The following is a 24385-nucleotide window of genomic DNA, read 5'->3' as shown; positions in this document are numbered from 1 at the left end:
GTCCTGCACGGACCAGCTCTGTGTATGGAACAAATCTACATGGCAAAGTGTCTTACCTGACACAGTACAAAACATACAGGGTCCTTCTGAAGGACCCAGTAAGAGTGTAAAAATTGCATCAAAAATATTCACAAATGACACAGAAGTCATGCAGCTTTTTACCTCTCCTGAGAAGGCTGGCTTGGCCAGAATCCCTGAAATAATTGTAAATCACTTGCTGACTGACTCCACAGGAGGGTGCAGAGAATGAACTCCCCAAAGATCACACAAACTGTGCTGAGCAAAAATGTGACCTCTGCAATTCAGTGTTTGAAAAGTGACAAAGATATGAGGGAACAAATCAAAGAAAAAACAAAGTTATCAGTTATGGATTGACAAAAGAAAAATTAGAATAACAAGTAGTGAAGCAGCAAAAGTGCCCAAAGAAACAGACCCAGCCAATTGGATCGAGAGAAAATTAAACAGCAAGTTTATTGGAAACAAAGCAACAAAGTATGGTCAAACATCTGAGCCAGAAAATGGTTCGAGGATAACACAGGGCAAACAGTGGAGACTACAGGTCTCATTGTGGATGAGGAAGAGAACTGGCTTGGTGCCAGCCTTGATGGACTCATTGACTCAGAGACAATACTGGATATTAAATGTCCTACACAGAAAAAACTGGAGGCACACAATAGCAGCCTGGTACAAATGATCCAATCAAATAAATACGATGTAAGACACATCAATGGATCATATGTGTGCTGGGTTACTACTGTCAAGCAGAGCATGTGAGCGGAGCAGGTGAAAATTTCCGCTCCTCGCTCGCAGACCTGTCACTTTGCGCCGCTCGTCTGCTCCGCTTGGTTCTGCGCATTCTTTGCTCCGCTCCATCATAAATTTTATCCCGCTCCACTTGCTCACCACTACGCTCAAAGAAAACTGCGTCGTACTACCCTAACCTGTAATCTTCTATTCACAAATAAAACGGGGTCTGCCCATTTTTCCGACAGCCCATTGGTCCGACCACATTAAACCCATTGTTCCGAAGTCCCGTTGTTCCGAAATCATCATGATGTCCTGTGGTTAAGGTCTGGTTAGGTTTAGGCACAAAAACCACTTGGTTAGGGTCAGGAAAAGATCATGGTGTGGGTTAAAATGAAAAAGAAAGTGACAAACATATAACCCGTGAGCCTGATTTGCCTCAAGCCTTTCCCAGCTGACCCAGAGCCGGTCACGGAGCCGCCGCCGGGAGCCGTTCAGCACCGCGGAGAGCTCCCCACACAACCCCGACCCCAGAGTTAATAACAGGAGGTTATGGTGTTTCACTCTCTCCTCTCTATGACACTTGTATCTCGACCAGTAGCCTACTTTTGTTGCGTTGCTGATCCTCTATGGCACACAAATACAGTAATAATCACATATCGGAACAATGAGAGGTCGGAACAATGAGAGGTCGGAACAATGCTACGGCACCAATAAAACATGAGCTTGGTAGATTCTCCGGGGAAGCCCTCTCCCCGCAGCTAGGGAACGTTCTACAGGAACTGCCCATTGGTTCGACCTCCCATTGGTTCGACCTCCCATAAGTCTGACTAGGCCGTAGGTCGGACCGATAGAGGGTCCTATTAGTCCAACCTCCCACTGGTTCGACCTCCCATCTGTCCGACTAGGTTGGACCAATAGGAAGTCGAACCAATAGGAAGTCTCGTTAGTTCGACCCGTCTTCACCTGCACACCCTCTCCAGGCTTCTTCTGTTTTCTACTGCGCTGACTTTCTGTTCAGCACCAAGGACAGCGCTACACACTCTCGAGTAGAGCCCTGCACGGGCCGAGCGTGACTCCGACAATGATTATTATTATTAATTAATTACTTTCTGCCAAGTGCTTTCATTGAAGCGCGCAGCTGCTCTCTCTCTCTCTCTCTCTCTCTCTCTCTCTCTCTCTCTCTCTCTCAATCGCTCTCTTACCCTAACCCTGGTTATTTTCTGAAAGCACAGAGCAAAGAAATGTCTTTTTTTTCTCCCCCGGTCTGCTGTCAGCAGAGAGCGGCGGCTGCAGCGGGGATTTCAGCACCACGGACGGCGCGTGTAAAAAGACTTGACAAGCGTCTCCTTTAAATGTGTTTGCTGCTGCTAGTGAAATTATACATAGTAAATGAAGACAGTGACATATTTTCAATAAAAAAACAATGAGTTGAACATTCATTTCAAGCTTTTGTAGTACAACGAGTTTCAGAAGTGTGCGAGTGCGGCCGGAGAGCGGGCGGCAGTGTTTAATGCAGGAAACTCGATATGGACTTGAAAATCAATTTCGGAGTGGGGGTCGTTCGGAACGGCGGTGTTTCGGAATGGAGGGCTGTCCCCCGTCAGGTTCATGCGGAAGTGACTCTGTGTGGTAGCGGTGACAGTTTTATTTCAGTCCATAACAGAAATCCCCGCCTCGTTTGAGCTTCAGAAATGATTTTGGAAATGTAGCTTGTGTGGACGCCACCGCGCTAAGTGATCAGTAAAAGAGCTTAACTACTGAGAAGTTACTTGATTCAGAAACAGCAACGCTACCACCAAGCTACTGAGAAATGTAGTTAAACTACAAACGTCCGCTACGTAGTGACGCTACTGCCCAACACTGCTGATATGTATCAAACTGCATGGCGCGGTCCCAGGGAATTGTAGTTTTTTAAAAATCTAAGTGCTTTTTCCCAGATTTGGAAGTTGTAAATACTGAATTGAGAGTACACTGTGGACTTTAAGGGGATGGTAAACACACTTGTGTAATCAGATTTTAAATATCTAATTTCTAAATGGGTGAAAATTAATTTTATCCATATTTTCTCCATATCTGACAGCACCCCCAGTTGTTGACTACACTCACATGATAGTTGAAGTCAAGAGCTCTCTATAACAGTTGGTCCCATGTCTGTACCCCCTTTCGTTGCTGAGTTATAAGCCCTCAAACATGCACTAAGGTCAAGGTTTATTCATGGTATTTGTCGGCTTTTGATAATTCCTTTTTTTTTTTTTGCTGCTGCTGCTGCACCGTGTCTCCAGTTGAAAGTGGCTTTGCTAAATACACTCTACAATAATAAATTAGATTAACTTTTGGGCTATAATATTGTTGGCTATATTACGCATTTTTTAAAAAAAATTAAGAATAAAAGAAATAAACACTGAAATAATTAGTGGCATACTAACACACACACACACACACACACACACACACACACACACTGAACACGCAACTGAATGAATGAATGAACACTGGAAGTGGTTCAGCCGCAGTCCCGCCGGCTGGCGCGGTCACTGTTGAGATTCGTTTTTTATTATTAACAAAATGTTTTTTTATTGACCGTATGAATGGTTTTGTTTTCAAATAAATATTTAGAAATGAAAATGTATGCTTTGGTGTACTTTTAGAGAGTTTTGCAATATGTATAGCCTATCTCTGTATCAAAATGTATAACTTTCAGCAGCGGTCTGCCGCGGTTGGAGGTATAAATGCTCAGAAGTGTAGTGTGTTTCATTTTTGTAACTTAAAGGCATCAGAAAACATACAAGACACATTTTTAGTAAAAGTCATAGGAAAAGAATTATTTGCATTATAAAAACCGTTGTGGCGGCTCTAGGACAAGTGCACTTACATTGATCACTTCCATAAAATAAAACGAGAAATTGGAGAACATTGAAAAAATTGTTAAAATTAAATTAGGGGACTGATCACAGATGTATGCAATTGCAATGTGGCCAATGCAATAACTGCTCTTCTTTTTTTTTTGCATTTAGTTTGTCATATTTGATCCTATTTTATACAGATTTATTTATTATATTGTCTGTTATGCTCGACATTGTACCTGCTACAAGACAAGAGATTGCTGCCAAACGAAGTTTCGTTGTATCTGCTGTGCAATGACAATGCAGTTTCTTATCTTGTCTTATCTTTCTGCCATGTGCTTTGATTGAGGCGCGCAGCCGCTCTCTCTCTCTCTCTCTCTAGAACCCAATAGGAGCCATCAAGTCAAATCAGGATTAAAAACTTTCTGGAAAGGTTATAATCGCCCCGAGCTCAGCTTTGAACAACCAACAGGTAAGCTACTGAACACAATTTAAACCATTAAGTTCCGTTGCATGGTTTTAGAGATATTCTGCAAAATATGAAAGCTGCCGCTTTGAGTTCTGAGGGTTAACTGACTTTTTATTATTTTAAAAGCCAATCTTGCTGTCGGGAATTAGGCTATGCGTCACTACAGTACTATAAACTCTCAATAGATCAGATTGCTGGTTGCATAATATGTAACAGCCTGTAGATACGGTGCATGCCTTTCACTCCCGCGGCCCGAATGGAGGTGAACGGTCAGAATGGACAGTCGGACTTATGGGACCTCACATCAGTTCGACCTCCCATTAGTACGAACAGGTTGGACTGGTCGAACTAAAGGGAGGTCGAATTAATGGGAGGTCAAACCAATGCGAAGTCGAACTAATTGGAGATCGGACCAATGACATGGACCCCCGTTCTACACGGTACCGCTGGCAGGGTGGAAATAAGTCAAAATGTAGAGGAGATGGACCGGGTTAAGTGGCCGACCTCTGAAGCCCTCTCGCCTCTCCCCGCAGTTAGGGACTGTTCTCCAAGGTACCACTGCTTCTCTTCTCAGTTTCTTTTCTGAAGTACACAGTAAACTCCATAGTTGTGAAGAAAATAGTGTGGGTGTGCACAGGTGCAAAGATGCATTCTGGGTGGGGCATGAGCGACCGGAGCGAAATTGGAGCGAGAGATAAGGCTCCACTCCACCTTTTTAAAAAATAGCTGCTCCTCGCTCAACACAAAATCCTCCCGCTCCCCGCTCTGCTCACATGCTCTGCTGTCAAGTACAACTTGCAATGCATTGTGCAAAGAAAACAAAATGCAAATTCTTGGTATGGAGCCCCACTGAACGCATCATTTTGGATGTTCCTTACAACAGGGACTGGACAGAGGAAAAAATCTCCCACCTGAGGAAGATTTACTTTGAACATGTCCTACCAGCAATAGCTACAAAAATAACACATCAGGTAATGGAAGTTCGTGGACTCAAGTAGTTTTGCTCTGACTTTAATGAGGACTACAGTGTCATACAGTGAATACAGAGCTGTAATTACAATGTTAAGTAAACAGTAAGAAAAGATCACAAGAACAAATATACATAAGGACAAATTACACTTACTGCAGGACAAAGTAACTGAGAAAAAGATCTGTAAGAAAAAAATATGATTAGAGCATCTCTAAACTTACATTTAAACTGTGGTACATTTAAAGGGATAGTTCGACATTTTGGCAAATTCGCCTATTGCCGTAATCCCTATAGTCATATGAGTAGGTACATTACCTTTAATTATCAGTGCCTGCTGTTCTGAGATCGGTGGGGCAGAGCTGCCTGCTGCTCGGCGCACTAAATGGAGGTGAATGGTACAGCCCCCTCTCTCCCTCAAAACTAATCAAATACACCATCAAATGACTCCAAAACGCTCTTGTGGACAACTTGTAGCTTACACATTCACCACCTTATGAAATAATAATGTAATATTACGAGACAGAGTTGTTCTGAAGCCAAATGCACAGCTTTAACTACATTCCAGACATACAGTACTTGCTGGGCGGAGTGATTTCAAACAGCATATGTTTAGTGCAGTTACTTCCGTCATCAAAACAACAAGTTTGTTGAGAAGAAGCCAGAATATACAGAGGAAGAGTTACGGGTTTTGGAAGAAGAGAGAGCAAGAGGAGAGGCTGAGGCTGCCAAGCAACCAGGGGCTGAGGGGAGACCCAGAGCCGGCATGGATTGGTGGTGTAAATGTGGGGCTTACTGGCCACTTTATTAGGTACACCTGTGCACTCTAACACAATCCAATACAACAGCTACGCCGCACATTCTACGTTTACAAAATTTTTACATTTTCAGTTTTTGTTGACATTGTCAGAAAGGTGATTATTCTACTTTATTATTGAGATCGTAGTGGGTGGTGCTGGTGTACTGGAGTGCAATATATTGAAAAGTGTTCCTAATATTTTGTCCCCCTCAATTAGACAAAATTCAGAGGCCACCCCAGTACACCACCACCATTCACTATGACCTCAATAATAAACAAAGTAGAATCATCCCTTTCTAGACGATGTCAGCAATAACCGAAAATTTATAAGCTTTGGGGAAAAAAATCATGGTATAGCCGTTCTACTGGATTGCATTAGATTACACAGGTGTACCTAACAAAGTGGCCAGTGACTGTATGTTACATACATATGTTAATGGTAGGATGGGACGAGAGTACACCTCAAAATAATCACCGGAACACGGGGAGAACATGCTAACTCCACACTCATAAATCACCACAACTCCTGAGGGAACAACAACATAAAATGTTCCCTAGCAGTCTGTTTATTCCCAACAATGAGAAGTAATGCCAGTCACTTCACTATATGCTCTGGGCAAGCACTTATCCATAACATAACCACAACAACATTTGCATTTTAGCCTTATTTACCATTGCTTGGGTTGTAGGCTAATATTACTCAACATGGAGGTAACGTTACAGCAGAGAGATTGCTGAGCAAAATACACAACCATCACTTGTTGCTGCTCGTCTGCTCGTTTTGTGATGCCGACAGATGGTATGGCAGTATCTTTCAAGAAAAGCTTTTGAACCATTCTTGAGCTTTTGCACTCCATCCTTTCACTGTAAAAAATGGTTGGAGCAAACAAACATTTTCCAGACCATTTCCACAGGCATGTTGGGATCGATGTCCAGCACAAATAGCCATTGTCCGTATTTTTGGTTGGTACTACGTGAAACTTCACTCTGCTCCATGTCTTCAGCTTGTTACCGCAACCTTTTACAATACATATGTAAACCATTTACAATAACACTCTGTAAACTTTTCTCAAACCTTCTGGTGCGTCCAGCTGACGATACCGCAAATGGCTACAAGCAATAACAACAGCACTGTCTCAGCTGCGCACTGTGTCACTCCGCTCAGTGCTTTAATCAAGAAAGTTGTTCCAAGTATTTGCTTCATGCGTCGTAATGTTACTTAATTATACATTATTATTTCATAGCGTGGGGAATGCACAAGCCATGTGTTTTCCACTAGAGCGTTTTGGAGTCATTTGATGGTGTATTTGATTAGTTTTGAGGGAGAGAGGGGGCTGTATCGTTCACCTCCATTTCAGCGGACAGCTCTGCCCCACCAATCTCAGAACAGCAGGAACTGACAATTAAAGGTAATGTACCTACTCATATGACTATAGGGATTATGGCAATAGGCGAATTTGCCAAAATGTCGAATTATCCCTTAAAGTGGGTGGGAGGGCAGTGGGAAAGACATGAGGCTAAAATACACTGTTAGGTCAAGAAGACAACTACACACTGCTGCTCTAAAAACAACAGGAAGTTAGTTCATTTGACCTGTTCTGTCAGCAGTCTCAGCAAGGGCAATTACGAAGTTCAAAGCTCTGACAACCCCTTTGCCACAGTTTATGCCAAACATACATAAAATCTATCAACACAAAGATTATTCACATTTTAAAAATCAGACTCACTGTGAGGATATCATTACCTTTGATTTCCATATTGTTTCTGTGTGGTTATAGACAACATTTCTTGTAATTTAATGTAATATAAATTTTGCTTCATTGCCATCTATCCTTTAACATAAAATGAATTGGAGGAAAAAGGGAAAACAAACTAAGAAAATGAACTAAGAAAAACACTGTACTGTGAGGACAAGGACAAAATGATTGTAAGCAAAATGACAAATATTACTATTGAAACAATGACAAATGAAGTCTGACAACTGTCACTTTACGTGTTGGTTGTTGGAGTTGTTGGTTCAATCTTAGTTCACTTTCCTTATTGTTTCTAGAACTCATTGACTTAACTTTTTTATGGTTTCTACTGGAAAACAATGTTAACAAAGGTGTTCAAAAACGTTACATGTTGATGCTTCATTTTACTTTTTCCATAATGATAATACAGCAGATATTAAACATGAGTTAAAATTAAACGATTTTTTTGTAGTGTGCTCATCTTTTCTCCCAATGATTTATGGAGAATACAATTACTAGGGCCATATCAATCTTAGTTTTCCCCAGTGTCTTCTGCAATGTGACATAAATACTCATCTCCCTCTTGCTCATCAATGTCGTTACCTTCATCTATTTCAAATGACATAAATACTCATCTCCCTCTTGCTCATCAATGTCTTTACCTTCATCTATTTCAAATTCCTTGTCTTCCTCAGTTTCACCCCAAATCAACTCAGGTTGCAGGTTACACAGGCCTGCGCAAATACTTACAATAATCAACATGTTTTACCCTACCAGGGATTACATTACTCAAAATTTTGAAACATTTTAACCTTCTAATTGCACGTTCAACATGGATTCTGACATTGGCCAGATGGCGTGTTTCTGTAACTTGATGCTCTGAGAATTCTTTACAGCCAGTGTAAATGCTGGAAGAGCCAAAGTCGCTCCTGGAGGCAGAACATCTGTGATTGTAAATCCACGGTCTGTCAAAATCTGATCACCGGGAATCAAATGGTCAACAAGACCAATGTTCTTCGTGATAAAAGTATCACTGGCTCTGCCACCGAACAGTTTTGACACAAACATCACATAACAATTGGGGGCTATGCAATATAGAACTTTGTAGTGTTATGATGTTTGTAGTTGCTGTATGTTTGTGATCACTTCCTTAAGTTCTTTGGCCTTTGTACAAATATTTCTGTGCAGTCTATGACGCATGTTGCTTTAGGGTAGTTTTCACTAAAACTCTGAGGTCTTATTCTTTTCAGAGTATCTCTAGGCAGCCAAGCAATAACCTTTTCTCTCATGAACTTTGCAAGTACTGGTCTCCACATTGTGAAGATTTCATGGGCTGTGGTCCTGCTTATCCCAAACCGTTTACTTAAATCTGTAAACATCAAAGACAAAGCCTCATTAGAACTAGTAATAGTTGTTCATGGACCGCCAACTTGGAAATTTTTGGCTGTGGGAGAAAAGCCATGATGGTGTACAAAAGTTGCCAAAAACTGTCAATACCTAGGCCAGTGAAAAACTTTGAGTTTTTGTCATCCAAGTCGCAAGCTGACACTGACGGTGCAGGATCAGTTTGTGTAGCACTGTCTTTTGTTGACTTGTTAGAACAATAGTAACGGTCTATAGTGTCTGGCCACTGGAAGCCAACAACATCACAACATCACGAAATTGGTGACATTTACTTCAGCTTCAGAATCCATTACTTCAGGTTCATCACATGATGTGTTGTCTGTTAAGGGCTCGAGACATCTTCTCTTTGGGGGTGGTCTTCCAGATGACAGTGTTTCCTGAGAAAGTACATGAAAACAGAGAAAAAAAGCACCAACATCTTTGAAAACAGTAAAATACAAAACCAACATATTGGAGAGCACATCAGTTTGAATCTCTTAAATTTCATATTGTGAAGGCAATTAATAAAACTCGTAGTTATTCATAGAAAAATCATACAACTTACATGATGTTCATATCCCATACTCAATATAGGGTATGGGTGTTCCTTCATTGGTCTGCCATCAGGGAAGTGTATTCCACGCACCTTGAGAGTGGGAGAAAATGATGAGAGAAGTGGCGACCCCACATTTAATTATTATGTAAAATACTGGTCACAACATTACTGCAGTGACCATAATTACAAAAAACATAATTGAAATACTCTTTTTTAAATTCAATAATTTCAGCATTTTTTAACCAAGCTTCCATATCAATCAGGAGTTAGGGCAGCACATTTTAAATTTCATTGATTTCATCATTGATCAGATAGGGGAAAAAAAACACATTAAACCTACCTATTAAAAAAATGTCAGATCAGATATCAGATAATCAGCTGATAATCGCTGGACTTACAGTAGACAGCATCTTGATACATGTAACTATATTTTGCTTTTACTTGTGCTTTTAATACTAAAGCACTTTTAAGAAAAAATAGTTAAAGACTTATACCCAAGTACTATTTATTTCACTTTTATCAAAATAAAAACTTTAATATGATATCAATATTTTTACTCAAATATGAATTTTAGTTACTTGATGAAACAATGGAATTGGTAGAAGAACTTAATAAAAATAAAAATACAGAGGTGTAACAGTGAAATGTGGATGTCATTTCATGAGATTTTCATTTAAGTGAAAGTACACAGGGCTTAGCAACAAATTACACTGTCCGTATCAAAACTAAAGTACTTATTATGCAACAAAGCCTTGGTCAGAGGAATATATATATCGCATTGAATTTAAGATTATTGATGCATGAATGATGATTGATGTGTCACAGTGATGTAGTCGATATTGTGGCTGGTAAATGTAAACCAATTTTTTATGAGTATTTATTCCTATGTAGTTTATTTCGCACAAGACCCAAGACACTGTACAGTGATGCTGCATCCCATTTTACTCGGAACTTCAGAGCAACTTCTGACAAGGTAACTCGCAACGTAGTCATCCAAGTTAGATCCACCAAGCCCGACCCCCCTCAACATAAACACACCTGACATGATAGCAGTATGGCTGAACAATTACGCTTACCTTTTAATCATGTTTTACACTATTATCAGTGTTTTGTGAAACACGTAGTTAATGCACTTTGTATTAACCACTCACTTTCATTCAAGTGATTTAACGTTATGTTTAAATGAGGTATTTGCTCATATGTAACGTAAACACTGACTCCCCATGGCTAACATTAACAATAATAATAATAATAATAATAATAAAACTTTATTTGTATAGCACCTTTCAAAACACAGTTACAAAGTGCTTTACAGATCAAGTAAAAATAACACAGTCATCAAAATCATTGAGAAAAACATAAAACCAAAAACCTAATCTGCTTTACAGAGTGAGATAAAACAGTCAGGATAAAAGCTTAGAACCATGATCAGCAATAATGATAATAATAATAAAACAAATAAAACAAGTAGAGTAAATGAGGTAAAATCAGATAAAAACAATAAAAGTGGCAAGCACAGAGCTACTGTAAAAAAGCCTTCCTGTAAAAGTAGGTATTAAGACGTGACTTAAAAGAGGGCAGTGAGTTTGCTGACCTTAGCTCCTCAGGCAGGGAGTTCCACAGCTGAGGGGCTCTAATAGAAAATGCCCGATCACCTTTAGTGACTAGGCGGGCTGTGGGAGCAGTTAGAAGGGTCATACCCGAGGAGCGCAGACAGCTCTGCAATATATGAGGGAGCAAGGCCATGTAGAGCTTTAAAAGTAATGAGTAAAAGTTTAAAATCAATCCTAAATTTAACCGGTAACCAGTGCAAAGTAGCAAGGATGGGTGTTATGTGGTCTTGTCTCCTTGTATTAGTTAAAAATCTCGCAGCTGAATTCTGGACGAGCTGGAGACGGTAAATGACCTTTTGACTCAGTCCTGTATATATAGAATTACAATAATTCAATCTGGAGAAAACAAATACATGAATGACTTTTTCAAGGTCTGCTTGGGATAGGAAAGGTTTAACCTTAGTGATACTTCTGATTTGCAGAAAGCAGGATTGCACTACTTTAGTAATTTGTTGCTCAAAACACAGCTCTGAATCAAAAATAATACCCAAATGTTGGGATTCACAGGACCACAGATGATTTATCATTTGGTAAAATCATCACTGATTTCAAGGCTTTTTCCCCTGCATGCTCTTTGTCTTCAAACAACGAGAGCTAGGTGGCACCCATCTCCACAGGAGGTCTCACCTCACACCTCAGTGAGACTCAAGTTCCAAACTTGATTGGACAATACCTTTTACAGTGACGTGTGACTCTGTGATGTCACAGGCCTTTTGCACAAGATCTGCTTCCTTCCACATAACTTTCTCTTCTCTGCTCCAACCGTGGAGCAGTGCTCTTCTCGCTCCAGCTGCTGTAGCAGCTGCACACCTCTTCCCGTTTGGACCTGGACAGCAGAGGCCTGAACCCCTGCTCCATAGCCCAAACCACTAAAGGGAGGGCTACTGATCACAGACTCTCTGGCAAACACAAGGTTTGCAAACCAGCTTTCCAGCAACAAAGAACTAAGTGAGTTAGCACCCAGTGCCTAACTCTGCAAGGACCCCGAGTGACCAGCTTCCTTGGATCAGAACCTTTGGAACAAAGGACACCACAAAGACTGCAGCTGAAACCACACCTTCCCAGCCTTCTTCTGCCGGCTAACAAAACAGCACCACTGAGTGACTCTTTCCTCCATCCATTCAAGGATCGGTAATGTAACAACTGGGCATAGCTTATCACAGCTTTACAGGCTAAGCAAGACTGTTTAATGTTGCTGAGAGAACTTAACACGTCCAATTCCTGTATTACCTTTAAGACAGAATTATAAATTAACAAGCTTCTCTCTGCGTGTTCGTTTGATGAAGAATTACAGGAGAGTAGATGACTTCAACTTAACTCTTCTTTATTTCTCAGATCACGATGTACAGAGCTCTGGGTCTATTTCTTCTTGCCCTAACCAACAACATCAGCGAGTCAGGGCACGAAGTCTGACAACCTATCTCTTCCTGACCCAGTCTTTTTAAGCGTATACAGTTATTTGTGACGCAAGCATTGCTAGTGGCGTTGCTAGGGAGACCTTGTTCCTTTCTGCTGACTCCGTTCTTATCTGCTGCTCCAGCTCCTCTTCTCTCTGAAACACATATCAGAACAGGAAACACAGCTGCCCACAAGGCCGCTGTGAGTGAGTCGCTTCTGCTACACACATTTCATGAGACGCTCTTTGTTTCCTTTCACCTGCACATTGTCACAAGGTCATGTCTGGTGCATCCGCTATCGAAAGGTCATATCTGGTGCATCTACTGATATTTTCTACTCAAGCAGCCACGTTCCTCTGCACTTGTCCTCTTATTATGCAAACTAGTACTTTATGCAACTGTTAGTAGGAACGGGTGTGCGTTCAATAAATGTACTATTTACATTTTCCTTCACCTTATCAAATGGTCAGTATCCAACATTAACTTGTTGTATGTGATTTAATGCTGTTTACTGAGTTATTGTTGTGATAGATTGCAGTTAGGTCATTGATTAGTTGGCTTCGCCATAGCTAAGTGTTTAGTTTGCTAATACTGTTCACAAACAGATTCTTGCATGCAACTAAACAATCTCTGCACTAATCCAGACCGTTTGCAACACACGTCACATTGACAAAGACTCATTAACAAACAGGCTTTAAACAGAGCTACATCCAAATAGGCATTTCAAAGTTCCCGCTACTTTTCCTTTGTCTTCATCCTGACCACACGGTCAGATGAACACCTCCCCCTTGAAGCCAGCCTTGATTCGGCCATTTTGGTAGTTCTCTGTTGTCTGCCATTTTGTTTTGTAGGCCAAACGGCTACTTGATCACCACGCCCGCCTTTGTCTTTCTTTCTCTTCTTTCTCTCTCTCTCTCTCTCTCTCTCACACACACACACACACACACACATACAGACCAAGCTTGTATATAGTTAGGTAGAATTTGTGTGTTTTGGTTTGTTTTGCTAATTTGTGAATAAATATAATTCTTTGGAATCATATCTGCTGTCTGTTTAATGTTGCACAAGGGTGAATGAATAGTCAACCTCTGCTGCGTCAAGAACTCCGAAATCCTTCAGGCGTTACTGTTAATTCTGATTGTTGTTATTAATTTAATTATTAATCAAACTCCAAATTAATAGTTTAGCGTATTTTATGAGACTGATATCTTTAACTGGCTATCATTTTTCTCTTTACGGGAATGGTGCCCAACGAGGTGATTTAATGTTAATTAAGTCACATTATTTAACATAATTATTAATTATTAATAATAATTATTAATTATTTCCGATAGCCAATTTAACCCCAGCATATTTGGTGCCACCGTGTGAGGTAAATATATGTTGATTCTCAACACAAATTTCAGGCAGAGTGTTTAATGTTGGATGACAATAGTCCAAGATTCTTTTTTAAATCACTGGTTTGGTTGGGGGGATTGAATAAAATGAAGGCAGACCTCTCATCACACCCCTGCCCCTACCTAGAGGAAGTTTTGAGACATCCAACATTTAATATCGTAAAGACAGGCTAGAATTCGAGCACATTCGTCAGTATTATTGCGAGTAATCGGTACATAAAGTTGCGTGTCATCTGCATAAAAATAGAAGTTAATGTTATGATTATTAATAATTTCACCCAGGGGAAGCATATATATGGAAAAAAGTAATGGACCAAGAATTGACCCCTGGGGAACACCAGATAAAAACGGAGCAGTAGATGAGGAGAATTCTCCTATCACAACCGAGAAGGATCTGTCAAAGAGATAAGAACGAAACCATGCAAAGGCAGTGTCCTTAATACCGACGTGAGTTTCCAGGTGATTTAAAAGGATTTTGTGGTCAACAGTATCAAATGCAGACCTTAAATCTAGTAAAATTAGGATCAAGCAGGCCCCAGAATCAGCAGTAATAGGTCATTTGTGACGTTAATAAGAGCTGTTTCTGTGCTGTGGTAGGTTCGAAATCCAGATTGATATTTCTCAAAGATACTGCAGTTATTCATATGTATGAGTGATAAGTGGAGATGCAACGATAAAAAGGTAGGTTTGAAATTGGTCTAAAATTGTTTAAAACAAAAGGGTCAAGGGTGAGTTTCTTCAGAAGGGGTCGAACGATCGCCTTTTTGAGGCCTAATGGGAAGGAGCCAGTAGTTAGTGAGCAGTTAATTAAAGACAGAATTTGAGGGCTGACTGTCTGAAATACCTCTTTGAGAAATCTAGTGGGGATAGTGTCTAACTGACAGGTGGAGGAATTTAAGTGGTGGGTTAACTCCTCTAAGTCTGACAAAGAGATTTGCTTAAAGTGGGGCAGATTTGTGGATGGTTCTGTAAAGGTGGGAAGATTTCTCGACGAAGGAGTGATATGAAGTCTAATGCCTTCTAGTTTATTGATAAAGTGGTGGAGAAACGGCTCACATTTTTCAGTGGAGGCTTCAATCAGCTGATTGGGTGGAGGGCTAACCACTGAATTTATTGCCTGAAATAAAACCCTGGGGTTGTCGCAGCTACTTGCCACAAGATCAGAAAAGTATGAGTATCTCGCTTGCTTGATAGCTTGTTGACAGGCACACATCAGATTTTTGAGATTATCAAACATAACCTTCAGCTTGTCTTTCTTCCATTTCCTTTCCGCTTTCCTGCATTGCCTCTTTATATCCCTAGTGTATTCATTAAGCCAGGGGAGGGCCTTCTGTTTAGTTCGTTTACTTTTGATGGGGGCAATGTCATCAAGGACTGTCAGGCATGTGCTGTTAAAATGGTCCAGCAAGTCATCTACGGCTAGATCATTGCGGTTAAGGCTATTACTGGTAGAGGCAGCTAGAAACATACTGTTAAAATGACTAGCTGATTCAGAATTAAAAGACCAAAAGCGAGTACAAGTAGAAGGCTTGACAGCAGGAGGCAGGAGGAGAGTATGGAAGATGACAGCTTTGTGATCAGAGACATTAAAATCACGTAATTCAATATTATCCAGGGAGACACAGTGAGACAGCACAAGGTCTAGAGTATGCCCCTTATTGTGAGTTGGATTTTTAACCAGTTGCTCAAGACTGAAAGACTCTAAAAGGGTAATAAAATCTGTGGTAAAACAAGAAGTGGAGGGGCAACAAACGTGGATATTAAAGCCGCTTACGATGAGCACTTTATCATAATTGGCCATAATAAAAGAAAGAAATTCAGAAAACTCTTGAATAAAAACAGTGTTCGCCTTAGGCGGCCTATAGACTAAGACACATAATATGGGGTGTTGGCCATTTAACAGAAAACCCAAAGACTCAAAGGAGGAGAAAGTATTGAGAGAGACAGGGGAGCATTTATATTTATTATTAAAGATAACAGCTACCCCACCTCCACGACCAGACAGTCTGGGTTGGCTGAGACATGAATAGTTAGGGGGACATGTTTCAGTAAGTGGAATAGTATAACCAGGGCTTAACCAGGACACTGTGACAAAGAAGAAGTCAATATTGTTAGACATGATGAAATCCTGGCACAAAAAGGACTTGTTTGCAAGGGACCTCAGCAGTAACAGTTGAAGGGTGAGACTGGTGATGAGCTGAAGTGAAGTCAGGCTTATGTGTTAGAGAGAGTGGGATGGGAACTAGATTTGCTCTTGTAGTCATACAACTGGGTTGGGAGGTGGCACGATTAAATGAGATCCTGGTGGGTATGTTTTGGAGGAAGAGATCAGCAGGACCCGGAGAAAGATACTGCATGCTGAGGTATGTATCAGTCAGAGTTAAAAGCAATATGGTTTATGAAATTTTGTATGAGCTGTTTAGTGCCTTTTTGGTTTGGATGCAGGCCATCAGGTTTGTAGAGGTCATGTCTGGTCCAAAAATAGTCAAAGTTACTGATAAAGCCATGCCCAGTTGCGGTGCAAAAGGATTTCAGCCATTCATGTACACCGTATAAACGACTGAAACGTTCAGGGCTCTTTAAAGTAGTGAGCATGGGACCAGAAAAATTGCAGGTTTTACCAAGGCTCTGGATTGTAACCGCGACAGACTCTAGTTGATTGCGGAGTGCGATTGATTGTCTGATCATGACGTCATTAGTACACACATGTACAATTAGCATGTGGACAGAAGAGTGGAGGTCTGTGAGCACTGGGGTCAGTTCATTGAGATCTGCAAGTTTGGCATCAGGAAGGCTGTAAGTGATTGTGCCTGGAAGCTCAATGGATCTTTTTATGGAGTTGCCAAATATGAGGATCTCAGGTTGCCTGTTCTTGCAACTGCCACTGTAGACAGAGAGTTTGGAGGAGAGATGTTGCTGAATGCTGCTAGCGGCATTTGCTGGGATTACGCTCTGGCCAGGAGTCGATTGAGACAGGTGCACCTGGTGAGTGGGCAGGTGAGACGATGGCAGGGGACCAGCAGTAGCACGCTTGGAGTTTAAGACAGCAGGGGGAGAGAAACATCGATGGCGTTTTTCCACGAGATTCTGGGCTCATTGGGGATTTACGACACTTTCCTTTTATGTTGGAGCGAGTCGGGATAAGCTGCTCCGGAGCAGTCGATGGAACCGCTAGCTCTGTTAGCTTTTCCAGCGGTGTAAAAAAGTTTGACAGCAGGATCAGGTCCTCATCTCCATCCGGTGAGAACAGCGGGAGAGAAATCCTTCTCTGTTTCTTCACAACAGACGTCCAGGAAAGAGGATGAGCAGCCGATGGACCTGGATTTTCGGTATTTGCCGGACACACAGGGCTGTGGGGCACGTCCTGCTGCAGCACATGTAGCCGGGAAAGGAGCAGAGTTTGCCTCTGGAGGACAACATCCAGGAGGTTCTCAATGTGGTGGAGTTCAGACCTCAGACTGGACAGCTCGGACTCCATTTGGATAAGTCGAGGTTAAGCTAAGTGCCCTGACTAACATAAGCTATTTTATTTGCTGCAACCTTAGTTGTGTGGTTCATAGATTGTTATTAGGACACCTGCCTGTAACAGGCAACAGTATTTACCATGCACTGGGACCAACTTGCATTGAAAGTTGTAAACACTGGCTTGGAAACTGATTTATGGGTTGCACAAGATTAACGTTACAGCATTAGCGTTAACATTACATAGCTAATGTTAGCGAGTAGCGATAACTAGGTTTAAGTTAGTTGTTAGGCTATGCTATCCTGAATGCTAGTCATTGTGTAATGAAGAGAATACTTAACTTATTGGGGAACTGCCCATTGGTTCGACAGCTCATTGGTTCGACATCCCATTGTTCCGACCATATTAAACTCATTGTTCCGAAGTCCATTCCAAAATCATCATGATGCCCTGTGGTTAAGGTCTGGTTAGGTTTAGGTATAAAAACTACTTGGTTAGGGTCAGGAAAAGATCATGGCGTGGGTTAAAATGAAAAAGAAAGTGACAAACACATAAGCCGTGAGCCTGCTCCGCCTCAAGCCAGTCGCAGCGCACCATACGCCCGCTGCGAGCCGTTCAGCACCGCGGACAGTCGGACTAATGGGATGTCGAACCAATGACATGGACCCACTTACTGTACTGTTTTTATTGGGAATTCGTCTATAGCCGAACTGATCCCCGCCACCGCGGCCAAGGTGTGCTGGAAAGACCCGGTGGCGAAGAACGTCAGAGCCACTGTCACCTTTACAGCAACAGGGAGAGCACAGGTGCCACCGGGGTGCGCATCAGAGGCCATGATGCGCGTCACCACTTGGACCACCTTGCGGGGTAGATGTAATTTGTTCCTGAATAATGAAAAAGAGTACGACATGAAATTACAATTACACTGGACACGGCGGTATTCCAGTCATTATTCATGTGGCCCACCCGTATTCCAGCTCCGTCATGCCCAAATAGGATGTCCTTTGACGGTACACCCTCTCTGCGTAAGTCCTCCTCCTCGCAATAATGTACTCCATCTTTGTAGATCACATTAAGCAAGAACATTTTAACATTTGTATAGGCAATCACATAAAGCACGTAAACCCTTAAGACACCGAACATAACTTAGGCTACAATTTGTTGACAGCATTTCTCTCGTGCGCGCACGCACTCTCTCTCGCAGTCTCACTCTGTTTCTTTTCTTTTGACTTTTCTAAGATGACAGATGCTGAATATATAACTCCCTATCTGATGCTGTGGCTGTTTGTGGTTGGCTAAGAGGGATGTGAACTCATTAGTTTGCAGCTGTGTTAATCAAATCAGGTTGGGTTTCCATTACACGTGCCAAATGTGCCAAACGGTGCCAATCCCCTTTGATCTGACATCAGATGTGACGGGACAGTCGATAGGTACATTTGTGTGCTGAATGCAGATAGTTGCATTGGATAGTGTTTTTTTGGGGTATTTATTGCATTGTTAATGTGCCTGACATTCTGGAAACCTGCCTGTGAGGTTTTGGTGACGTGTGCACACTGTCCGCCGGTCAGCCAAACTTCGGCTTACACCGGCTGTGCTCCACCTGCGCTGACAGTAGACCTGGTTTCAGCTGGGGAGCTTTTAGTGCACCTTCGTCGAAGCCTTTTGGCATGAAACTGTCACTGCGCCAAGCTGGATCTGTCGACATCTCCCACTGCTGCGCCGCCACACCCATCTCAGCGCACCTCGGTCTGCCAAACTAACAAACTGAGCGCGCCTTGGGTTGCGCTGCTCGAAACTAGCTCTGCGCGGGGTTTGCCACCCTGCGCCGCGCAGGGAATCTAGAGGCCTCAGACTGAAAAAAGGAGCTACCATAGAAACAAAACAGAAAAAATGGACTGAAGAAATCAAAGTGAATGATCAAAAGTGCACGTTCAGGTTAGATACTGGTGCAGGTTGCAATGTGCTACCTCTTTCAACCTTTCAGGAAGTGGCTGACAATGCGCCACTACTTGAGTCCAGCTCCAAGTTAGTGAGATATTCCCGCCACAGAGTGGTGCCACTGGGCATGGCAAAACTGTAATGTGAGCACAAAACTAAAGTGCATGAGTTGAAGTTCCAGATAATAGGAGCTGACTTACCAGCTGTCCTAGGAGGGGATTCTTGCACAGAAATGGGACTTATAAAAAGAGTCTACAGACTGGACAAAGAAGTGGAAACAGACATCCTGAGAGAATATAAAGACGTGTTCACTGGGTTGGGATGTGTACTGGGACAGCATCACATTCAGATAGATCCAGCAGTCGCTCTGGTTATTCACCCTCCCAGAAAAGTGTTGTTAGCACTGAAAGACCAAGTCAAAACTGAACTGGACAGGATGGAGAAACTTGACATGGTTGAAAAACAAGCTGAGCCCACTGACTGGGTTAACCGCATGGTCAAGAACTTGAGAATCTGCATAGACCCTGAAGATCTCAATAAAGACATAAAAAGGGGACACTGCCCTCTGCAGACAGTAGAGAAGGTTGTGGCAGAAATGCCAAATGCAAAGATCTTTTCTGTGTTGGACGCAAACCATGGGTTTTGGCAAATACAGCTAGTTGAGGACAGTTCTAAGTTGTGGACCTTTAACACACTTTTCAGTAGGTACCGATTCACACAGCTTCCTTTTGGTGTCTCATCAGCTCCAGAAGTTTTCCAGAAGTGCATTGCTTAGAGACTGGAGGACTTAGAAGGAGTTGTGAACGTCATGGACGATATCCTGGTGTGAAACATAGCCATGTTCAGCTGAGGTCTTTTGTGATCCAGACACCTGAAGGCAGCACCTTTAGGAGAAACAGGCGGCACCTGCTGAAGAGCAGAGAGGACAGTTTTCCAGAACAGAATGTTACTGAACAGGAAGACTTCCCAGCAGCTACTGGTGAACCAGCAGACACAACTATGGGGATGCCAGCACCTGTTGTAGACTGAATAAACCTCCAAATCGTTACTCACTGTAAATTACAGAAAGTTGAGAATTGCGGAGTTGTGTTATTGAGTTAATGTTACTTTATAAGTAGTGTACTTATGGAGTGGAAAGCAACAATGCATATTATCAGTTATGTTTGTGCACTTTATGTTAAGTTAAAGTAACTCATGTCTAGCGTCGTCATGCACTTCCTGTTTTATTTTGTGCTCACCTTTCCCCTCTCGTTTCAGACCCTGACTTCCTCCCTTTGTGTGAATTTCCCGCCATTGTGATTGTCTACCCCGCCCCTGATTGGTTTCACCTGTTTTCCCCTACTTTATACATGAGGTAGGGGAAAACAGGTGAAACCAATCAGCCAATGTCAACCAATGTCTTGTTGCCAGTTCGTTTTGTTCAGTCTGTGTGATAGTCTCAGTTAAACGTCCCAGTCAGGTTTTCAAGTTATCAGGTTTGATTTAAGTTTTGTGATCATTTTTGATCCTCCAAGTGAGTGTTTTTCTTTGTACTTTGATCCTCATTGTGAGTGGTTTTGTTTTGCTTGAATTCTTGCCAAGTAAAATACTTTTGTTATACCAACCACTGCTTCAGTCGTGCATTTGAGTCCACCAGTTTTGTGTCTGAGGTCGTTACAGAACAAACTGGCACAAGTATGGACTCAGCCGACCCAAAGAAACTCCAAACCGCCCTCTCTCCACAGGGCACCAATGTATCAGCACGAGGCACAGCTGAGCACAATCAGCCGTGGCGTGAAGGACCTCACAGAGCATCAGGAGGAGTTTCAAGCCTCAGTCACCACTCAAGTAAACCACCTGGCAGGGCAACTACACCAAGTCCTCAATCACCTGGGGACTGCACCTTCAGTGACACCACCTGCTGAGAAGCCTACTGCTGCACCAACCATGAATCATGCTGCTCCATTGTCTCTGTGTTTGGCCCCCCTGGAAAAGTTTTCAGGGGACTCAGGTGACTAGAATTTTCTTAGTCCAGTGTGACCTGCACTTTAGGCACAATCCAGCAGCTTTTGTGTCAGACCAGGCTAAAGTGGCATTCATTGTGTCCCATTTAACTGGCAGAGCTGCCGCTTGGGCCACTGCTGAATGGTCCAGAGACTCTAACATCTGCCAGTCACTCACAGTTTTCCAAGCTACCATGAGCAAAATATTTGATCACACCTCACCTTCCAGTGAAGCCTCTCGGGCCCTCATGCAGATCAAGCAGCATCACCGTCAAGTAGTCGATTATGCCATTGAGTTCCGCACTGTAGCTGCAGATAGCGGGTGGAACACACCAACGTTAATAGACGCTTTTATGAATTGACTCTCAGAACCCATTAAAGATCATTTAGCGCTCTTAGAGCTCACCCAGGATCTAGAAGCCATCATAGCCATGTCAATTCGTGTGGACAACAGGCTCCGAGAGAGGGAGAGAGAGTGGCGTCGAACTGCAGTTCCTCCTCCCAATTACTGGGGGTGCACTCCAGGGATGCAGCCTTCAAGGACTTCTTCATCCCCCACGTCGGCAGGTTTCAGGAAGACAGCACCACCATATGCATCGGAGGAGCCAATGCAGCTGGGGAGGACCAAGATCTCTCCAGAGGAGAGACAGCACCATCTGCAGGAGGGGTGCTGCTTCTACTGCGGACAACTGGGCCACCAACTCGCCACCTGTCCAGGAAAAGATCGAGCTCACCAGCCAGGAGAAGGGCACTGGTGAGCAGGCTTGTCTCTGCCTTTCCTCCTTGATCACTGACCCAAGTAAAACTTTCCATAAACAACCAGACTGTAACTCAAGGGGTGTTAATTGACTCTGGGGCAGACGAAAGTCTCATGGACTGAAATCTAGCCTGACAGAACCAGGTTAAGACTGTTCCGCTGACTCATCCTATTAATGCAAGTGCCTTGGATGGTCATTTATTGTTTAAAGTGACACGTTGTACTGAACCTATTCAGGTAACTTTGAATGACAACCACACAGAGATCATACAATTTCACTTGTTTGACTCAGCACAGCATCCGCTGATTCTGGGGTTTCCATGGCTGAAAAAACATAACCCTCACACTGATTGGTGCTCAGGAAAAATTAAGGGGTGGGGAGAAGAGTGTGAACACTCATGTAAAGCTAATCATGTGACACGGACTGACATCTCTGAGGCTCCAGTGACTGAACTAAGCTCAGGCAACGACTCTGACTACCCAGACTTATCTAAGGTACCCTCATGTTATCATGACTTAAAAGAAGTCTTTAACAAGACGAAAGCAATGTCACTCCCTCCTCATCAACCTTTCGACTGTGCCATTGACCTGCTACCTGGCGCGCACATCCCCAATGGGCGCCTCTACTCCATCTCTGGGCTGTAGAGGTCAGTGCTGTGGCCAATTGGCCAACTCTGGACAGCAGGAAAAAGGTACAGCAGTTCCTGGGGTTTGCCAGCTTTTACAGAAAGTTTATTTGTAACTTCAGTTCTGTGGCCGCACCCCTGCATGCTCTCACCTCCTCCAAGGTATCATTTCAGTGGACCCCCCAGGCCGAGAAAGCTTTCCAGTGCCTCAAGAAAGGTTCACCACAGCACCGGTACTCACCGTTCCTGACACTCAACGGCAGTTTGTGGTTGAGGTTGACACGTCCAACGAGGGTATTGGGGCGGTGTTGTCCCAGAGGTCTGCCAAGGACAACAGGATGCACCCCTGCGTCTATCTGTCGCGTAAGTTGACTCCTGCAGAAAGAAATTATGATGTGGGAAACAAAGAACTGTTGGCTGTCAAGGCAGCGCTTGAAGAGTGGAGACACTGGTTGGAGGGAGTGGAGCAACCTTTTCTAGTATGGACAGACCATAAGAACCTGGAATACATCAGGAAAGCCAAGAGACTCAATTCACATCAGGTCAGATGGATCCTGTTCTTTAACAGGTTCAACTTCACGCTATCTTTTCGACCAGGCTCACAAAATGCTAAGCCAGATGCTTTGTCCCACCTTTATGACCCTGAACCCATTGCCAAAGAGCCTGAAACAATCCTTTCACTGAACTGTATAGTTGGAGCGGTTTCATGGCAGATAGAATCTGATGTGAAGCAGGCAAATGTTGTGACTCCGGCACCTAGTGGGTGTCCACATAACCGTTTGTTTGTCCCTGTGTCATTACGCTCCAAGGTAATCCACTGGGCTCACACGTCCATGCTCACATGCCATCCAGGTGTCAAGCGAACCATGTACGTGATCAAGCAGCGGTTCTGGTGGCCGGCCATGGAGAAGGCAGTCTCCGAGTACGTGTCGGCCTGTCCAGTATGTGCCCAAAATAAGACCTCGCCTCAGGCCCAAATGAGCCTACTTCACCCGCTGCCTGTTCCTCAACGGCCATGGTCCCACATTTCCATGGACTTTGTGACCGGACTGCCACCTTCAAGAGGTAACACGACCATCCTTACAGTGGTCGACTGCTTCTCTAAAATGGCACATTTCATTTCCCTTGCCAAGTTACCCTCTGCTAAGGAGATAGCAGAGGTCATGATGAGTCATGTCTTCAGGATCCATGGTTTCCTCAGTGATATCATTTCAGACAGAGGACCACAGTTTGTATCACGTTTTTGGAAGGAGTTTTGCCAGCTCTTCGGCGCCACCATCAGCATGTCCTCCGGCAACCACCCGCAGTCCAATGGTCAGACCGAACGCCTCAACCAGGAGCTCAAGACCTGCCTACGATGCCTTGTCTCCCAGAACCACGCCACCTGGAGTGAACACCTCACCTGGGTCGAATACGCCCACAATACTCTTCTCTCGGCTGCCACGGTCCTCTCACCCTTCCAGTGTATCAACGGCTACCAGCCTCCCCTGTTCCCGGCCAATGAGAAGGAGGTCACAGTCCCCTCAGGTCACACCATGGTCAGACGCTGTCACCGGATTTGGGCCAGTGCTCGGCGGATACTCCTCCGGAGTTCGGCCCAGATGAAAGCGGCGGCAGACCAACGCTGACAACCAGCTCCTCCCTACAGGCCAGGCCAGAGGTGTGGCTTGCCACCAAAGACTTGCCCCTTCACGTCCATTCCAGGAAGCTGGCTC

At 43.2% G+C, this 24385-nt stretch overlaps 1 protein-coding gene across 1 annotated transcript in view; it reads left to right on the top strand.

The window, feature by feature from the left end:
* Window positions 1-3911: 3911 nt before the first annotated feature.
* The window catches only part of LOC125882480 (NXPE family member 3-like), a 55945-nt gene continuing 35471 nt past the window's right edge, over window positions 3912-24385 (top strand). Inside the window, exon 1 of the mRNA XM_049566186.1 lies at window positions 3912-4062. The gene's annotated coding sequence lies outside the window, so the exon portion shown is untranslated. The remainder of the gene's footprint in view (window positions 4063-24385) is intronic.

The sequence above is a fragment of the Epinephelus fuscoguttatus genome, linkage group LG22 (assembly GCF_011397635.1).
Source record: "Epinephelus fuscoguttatus linkage group LG22, E.fuscoguttatus.final_Chr_v1".
NCBI classification, from domain to species: Eukaryota; Metazoa; Chordata; class Actinopteri; order Perciformes; family Serranidae; genus Epinephelus; species Epinephelus fuscoguttatus.
This window is presented reverse-complemented; position numbering and strand designations above follow the sequence as displayed.